Source organism: Myotis brandtii, unplaced genomic scaffold, assembly GCF_000412655.1.
Source record: "Myotis brandtii unplaced genomic scaffold, ASM41265v1 scaffold982, whole genome shotgun sequence".
Lineage (NCBI taxonomy): Eukaryota > Metazoa > Chordata > Mammalia > Chiroptera > Vespertilionidae > Myotis > Myotis brandtii.
The window spans coordinates 1,655,625-1,662,416 of NW_005372084.1; the positions used below are offsets into that span (position 1 = coordinate 1,655,625).

At 42.9% G+C, this 6,792-nt stretch overlaps 1 protein-coding gene across 1 annotated transcript in view; it reads right to left on the bottom strand.

Annotated features, from left to right (window-relative positions):
* The window catches only part of BMP6 (bone morphogenetic protein 6), a 190,131-nt gene that overhangs the window by 182,963 nt on the left and 376 nt on the right, over positions 1 to 6,792 (bottom strand). The window lies entirely within an intron of this gene.

Here is a 6,792-nt window from a genome sequence, read left to right on the forward strand (position 1 = left end):
TGGGACTGAGTTAGAGATAACAAGACCGTGGGGATCTATCAAGGAATGACCTGATGTAATTTAGATATCATCTCTATTATGGACCCAATCTCTTTAATAATAGACATGGGAAGGGCAGGAAGAGAATCGGTGCCTGCGGACATCAGAGGAACAATGCCACTCAGAGCAACGTGGTTTTCAACTCACTTTCAGAGCCGAAAACAATTCTTTGGGGTCAACAGTCCTTCCACATACTAAACAAGGGGATATTTATAGATATGCATAGCTTTTTCTTTTTTAAAAGCACAGTCCTGGAAGAGAATGCTATTCACTAATAGAAAGATATTTGGTCATCCCAGCTTTTGCCCAAGGCTGGGCTCTTGCCTGCTTTTGTCATTTCTCCGAAATTATTCACTTATGTGGACCAACACTCCCGGGGCCCTGTTCCCCTGATGCATTAGGATCTCTTTCTAGTGGTTGTCCTTCAGTGTTAGGATATAACAGCAGTGAAGAGGGAATGATCCTGAATAAACATAACACATTTAACTGCAAGCAGAGATTAGATGATATGCAAGAACCTTGAAAGCTCTAACTTCTCTGATCTATGAATAATGCAAATTGACCAATAATTTCAAACTTCCTATCAATGACAGAGAAAGCACAAGGTAAGAATGGGTTGTCATGCCCCAGCAGTGTGGCTCAGTTGGTTGAGCATAGTCCCATGTACCAAGAGGTCACTGGTTCAATTCCTGGTCAGGGCACCTGCTCAGGTTGTGAGCTCAATCCCGGGTGGGGAGTGTGCTGGAGGCAGCTGATCAATGTTTCTCTCTCATAGATGTTTCTCTCTCTCTCCCTCTCCTTCCTCTCTCTCTGTAAAATCAATAAAAAAATATATATTTTAAAAATGGTAGGCAGGTTTCCCCAGAAAAACAATGTTATGGAAGGTAGCTGTGACCCCAGCCAGTTCTAGAGTCTAACTTTATCCATAAAGGTGCTGAAATACTATATAGTTACTGTGGGGAGGGAAATGTAGAGGACAATAATTTCAAATACTAATAATGAAACAAAAAGAAATCCATCAACTTCAGTGAACTACTATGCCATGTGTTTCTAATGCCTGTGGTAAAAGATTAGCAGGTATAACTGAGGTTCTGAGAATTTCTGGCATTCTCAAAAACTTTAGAAGTTAACAGCCCTGGTTTTTTAGTAACTCATTTTTTTTTTACTAAAACAGGAATGATTTTCCTGCGCTTTGATACAACGTCACCAGTTCCATATATTCCTGGTGAGACTGGGGCCATTTTCTGGTTCTCAAGTGTCCAGAGGGCAAGCGTTGGGAAAGGGATGGAGCCAGGGTGTTGACGAAGAGGTGAAGAGATTATGAGAGGAAAAACATGTTTGAATAAAAGCAACTTCACTGTCATGATGAAAACAGAGAAAGGACAACAGAAAGCACAAGCTCTTTAAGGGGAACACGAAAGTAGAGAAGACGGCAGCTGTCCCCCATCCCTGGGTAACCCGGCTGGTGGCTGGGTTGAGCAATGGTCTCGGGAAGGATAGGACAGAAAGGTTAATGTGTAATAGCTGTGTCTACATGCATGGGGACCTTGCAAACTGTTCATGTCTTAGGAAGCATCTATACTGATTTCTACTCCTTTAACTCAGATTCTTATGAAAGCTTCTAATCAGGAACACAATTATCTGATTAAAATATTGTCTACTTTCCTTCCCACTGCTGGAAGTGCCAAAGGTGATGTCACTAAAATTCAGACAAAAGGATTGGGAGAGAGATGGGGAGATGGGGGGTGGAAGGGAGGGAGGAGGCATAATATGATTCAGAATTTTTAAATTAAGAAAAAACTGTAACTGGTTTATATTAAGTTAAGGGGGAAATAAGCACTACATGGACTAATTTATTTTTAAATACAGATTGGGAAGCAGAGAGTGGATGATTGACTTGTGAAAAGATTGCAGAAAGCTGGTTAATTATCCAAGAACCAAGAAATATTACCCTCTTCATTTTCCTTTTCTAACTCAGCTTTTAAATAGATAAGGGAGAGGCAAAGATAACAGAGCCATTATCTTTAAGAGTTTGCTATACTACCTTTGATATTTAATGTTCACCCACCTACCCACTCCCCCCTGTCAAATTTAAGTAAAATATTAATGTGAAACCCAACATTTAAAGTAGCTAGACTCTGGTTGTGGGCTCGATCCCCAGTGTGGGGCGTGCAGGAGACAGCCAATCAATGATTCTCTCTCATCATTGATGTTTCCACCTCTCTCCCTCTCCCTTCCTCTCTGGAATCAATAAAAATATCCAAAATAAATAAATAAATAAAGTAGCTAAACTCTGAACACACAGTGATGAGACAGAGTTATTACATGCTGAGTCAAGTGCTGAGCCTTAGGGGTTTTCTTCCCTTTACACACTGTGTTATACCACTGAGAATCTTTTGTCTGTGCAAATTGGAGGTAAGCGTTTAAGTAGAGGAACTGAGCATGATTCAGCATATTTAAAAAGGATTTATACCCATTCTTAGAAGGACAACCAGAGGAAACACCATCTGAGGTCTAAACAATGATATCTGCTTGCCCTTTGATCTGAGTTTAAGAACACTTTGTACAACTTTTTTGTTGAAATACCACTGAATTTCACCATTTACTATTTTAAATCTCTTTAGGAGAAAATCTACTGCTTTTTTGAACCACACTCTCCAAACTATTTTTTGCTGTGAGTAGTTTGCAGGCATGGGTTCATTTGCTGCTAACAAAAATCTTCCTTCATAAGTACAGACAGCTTAAATGAAAAATAATTCCACTGATACTATGTTTATGAGAAAAAGACAGTACAGTATATCTGGTTACACATAGAAGTAGGGAGTATTCCCATTTTTCTTCTAATTTATGTTTCCCAAGAGTAATACTTTCAGAAGATTGCCAGTATTTTTAGAATAAGTTTTTTATTACTTGTACTAATACATACTGATTCCCTTTTCTGAACATAATTTGAGTTTTTATTTCAATTTATCCTAGCATCTGAAGATCAACATCTCATTAATTCAAAATAAATAAATGAAATCTGAAATGCAGATTTAAAGAAACCTTTGCACTGGTCTCAAATGTAATGCATATTACAAATTAGTAATTATGGATAACTAATACAAAAAAAGGTCTATTAATAAAGCATTAGATATACATCAAATACCATAAAACCTCAATATCCTAAATGTCTTCACTTACTTGCAGGTATAGCATTCTAAATGATTACCCAGATTAGTAAAATATAAATTTTAAATGGGAAATATGCCCATGTTTTCATCAATTCAGTTTTCATAAAGCACCTCTTATGTGCTCGGCATTATGTTAGGAACTTAGGTTACAATAATAGATAAGCCTGGTTGCCTTTTGATGCTGATATCCTCCAGGGGTGACAAATAAATGAGTAAGCAAATTTAAAAAGACAAAAATATACTCCTTGTGATAAGTGCAACCAAGGAAATAAACAGGGTGCTGTGATGGTAAAGAAGTGTGTGTGTGAAAGGCTTCTCTCAGAAGGTGAATTTTAAGCTAAGACCTGAAGGATATTTCAGGATACTTCTCCAAGGTCACCAAATTGGCAGCCTTGTTTATTAGGCTGCCAAGACATTTTTAGCATTAGAAAACAAGTAGAAAATGCCATCTGTGGCCCTGATTGAATGCAGGTTCACGAGCACACCAGCTTCGCGGGCACTCTGCACACCAGCCAGTGACCACTGAGGAGGTTACACCCCCCCAGCCTGCTCAGCCGTGGTGGGTTTAAAACAGTCAGCATAAACAACAGGAGCTGGTCCAATGACGAGAGGAACTTATCCTGTTGATTCATACTTCCTGATAGCCACTCTAGCTAACAAGGATCGGGGTTTTCAAGTGTGTCTCATGAGTAAATTATTCCTCAACCCCAAGGGAAATGATGTTTACAACTATATAACACTTTCCCTTGTACTTTCAGCTTCTAACTTACCTAACTCGGTGGGTATAAGAGTACTTTAAAACACAGAGCTGTGACATGGATCTTTCTGTAGATTCTTTAATAGACTAATCATGTAATGCAGCTAACATGCCATTGACACAGATTAGGAAATCTGTGGAATTATCCCAGCATCCTTATTTAGAGAATCCACATTGCTAAGCAATTACTTTCTTCAACAGAACTGTCCTGCTCAGGGCCATTTTAGCCTCTCATTATGAAATCCCCTTTCTTATTGCTAAATGGATTAAGATGAAATAGAATTGCTTGACTGGCAGGGGCATGGCTTTGTGACTTGAATTCCACTTACTTGGAAAGGGTTTTCTCCTCTAAGTACCCAGGGGTAGTCCAGAGCTGGACCTATGATTAGTAGTTATAACTTGCAGTCAGAAAGCCCAGCGGTTTGATAGGAGGGGCTTGGGGCAAAGTTCCCTACCCAGGAATCTTTTTCAGTTCTATATCAGCTGGGGTGGGGGTTGGAGGGTGAAATTAACACTAGTATTGTTGCATTCTCTTGAATTTTAAAGTTTTCAGTGGTATTTTTTTGCATCTTTATGAAACACTCCTTTATGAAAAATGAAAGCATCCCTAGGGAGATACTATGTTAAATCATCACTTTAGCAGGATTAGTTGGCAACCAAAGTCAAGCAGTGTGACTCAGAAGCAATGTGTACCTGTCGACCAGGAAAGGTCAGAAAAGCAAGGGAGGAGGAGAATTTCAGAGGTCATTAAACACAGTAAATGTCACCATACTTTACAAACTTGCCTCAGGCCAGCTCTCCCAATTTCAAATACCATCTAAGAGGCAGTGGTTCCCAAACATTGGAATCACCCGGGGATCTTTAAAAATGCTAATACCTGGTGGCTTCCACCACACGCATTCATATTTAATTGACATGAGTCCCACTGGGTGTCTGGATTTTTGAAAAAAACGCAGCTGATTTAAAGGTGTAGCAACATTTGGGAGCTACTAACATAAGGAAGCACTGCTCTTAATCACTTACTGGGATGATTTATTGATTTCCTTCAGACATCAGAAATCTCCTAGGCTAGTGCTTGTTGACTACCATAGCATATTAGAAAAGTCTAAGGCACTTAAAAAAAAAAGAGAGAGAGAGACACCAGAGACCACCCTCAAAGACTCTGACTTCATTGCTTGGAGGAGAAGCCCAGCATGCCTTAGTTCTGTAAGTGTCCTCGGGTGATGCTAATGAGCAACCAAAATTGACAAATTGACAATCATGGTCCAAGCCCAGGAACTGTTTTCCTGGAGACTACAATGTGATTCCCTGCTTCCACTTGGTCCAGATTGGGACGATCCACAGAGGAAATAAAACATTTCCCCAAGGCAGTCCGGGAAACTTGGCGGGGGGGGGGGGGGGGGGAGAAACGGTGAGGGAGAGGGCAAGTGGTGGAATTTACTAAGGCAGAAGAAACAGAGTTGTTAGAATAAGGAATAGCGCTTGTCCTCTGCACCCCCTCCCGAAACTTGATTGACTGGCAGGAGAATTTCCTTAGAATGCTTCCTGGAAGTAGCTCAACCTTGGATTCGGTTCCAATAAATTGTGAAAATTCTTGTCCAATCAGAACCCCTGGCACTGCAAGTAGCAAGATTGGCAGGCCTTGAGCCTCCACTCCCTGAGAGATTCTGTTTCATGAATTTCCCAGGAGGATTTCTACACCACTTGGATGCCAATCATTCTTCTTCCCTCTCCTTCCTCCCCCACCCCCTCCTTCACCCTCATTCTTCCCTTCTTCCCCCCAAACTCAGCGGAGTTAAGAATCATCCCATAGATATACTTGTAAACAAATCGCCAAAGTATTTTGCATGGTAGTCATTCAAGTAAATAATGTCCTTAAATGACGGACCGAGGTCTTTGACGTGGCTTGGCGATGGGCCTGCTACTTTGGCAAGTAGGTGTCTGCTAACCCACTCAGAGCCATGCGTCCCACGGGAAAGAAGTCCGCGGAGATGCACCTCACGGGCCGCTGCACCCACCTCGCAGGCTGCCACACCCACCTCGCCGGCTGCCACACCCACCCCGGGCGTGGCTACTGCACCCCCAGTTCTCCCCGCCGGGAACGCGTCCCCACCATCCCTTTGTGTACTCTAAGCTGAGTCAGCTTATGAATGAAGAGGAGCACAAATTGAAGGCATTGACTGGGGGAGTTGGGGGAGCCTTTACACCGTTCTCATTTACAGATGAAAAACCTGGGGTGGGGGTGAGGGGAGGCTCTGTAACTCCGTCAGGGTTTGCCACAGAACATTTATGGCGCAGCCCGATTTAGCCGCCCTTAAATTTCCATTCTGTTGCCTGGCAACCGGTTCAGACCAGCTCAGCGCCCAGCCCCGGCCCCTAACCCGCGCCCTTTCTCTGCCCGTTGACTAGAAGTTCATCCCTTGGGGCACTGGCCGGAGGCGTGTGAGAAAGGTTCCTGGATTGGTTTCCCCGGCTGGGCTCCCGATCCAACCCCAAACCCGCGCCAGCCCTTCCGGGCGGGACTAGCGTGCCTTCCGCTGTCCTTTTAGGCACCATCCTCAGCCACCCTCCTCCCCCGGTTCGGTGGATACCACTTAACACAATCACGTCAAGTTTCCAAAGTTCTCAGCTGCTGTCGGAGTCCCTAAACGTCCCGGTGGGAAAACTAACACTCAGCGCGTTAAGGGTGCAAAAAAACGAGAAGGGGAAAGAGTGTCGGAGAGCCTTCTCCTTCCCAGCTGGTTACACTCGGGCCAGGCTTCTCTGCCACCGTCTAGTTACCGTGGCCAGAGCCGGGCACTCTGGGGGAAAGCGCGGAGCGTG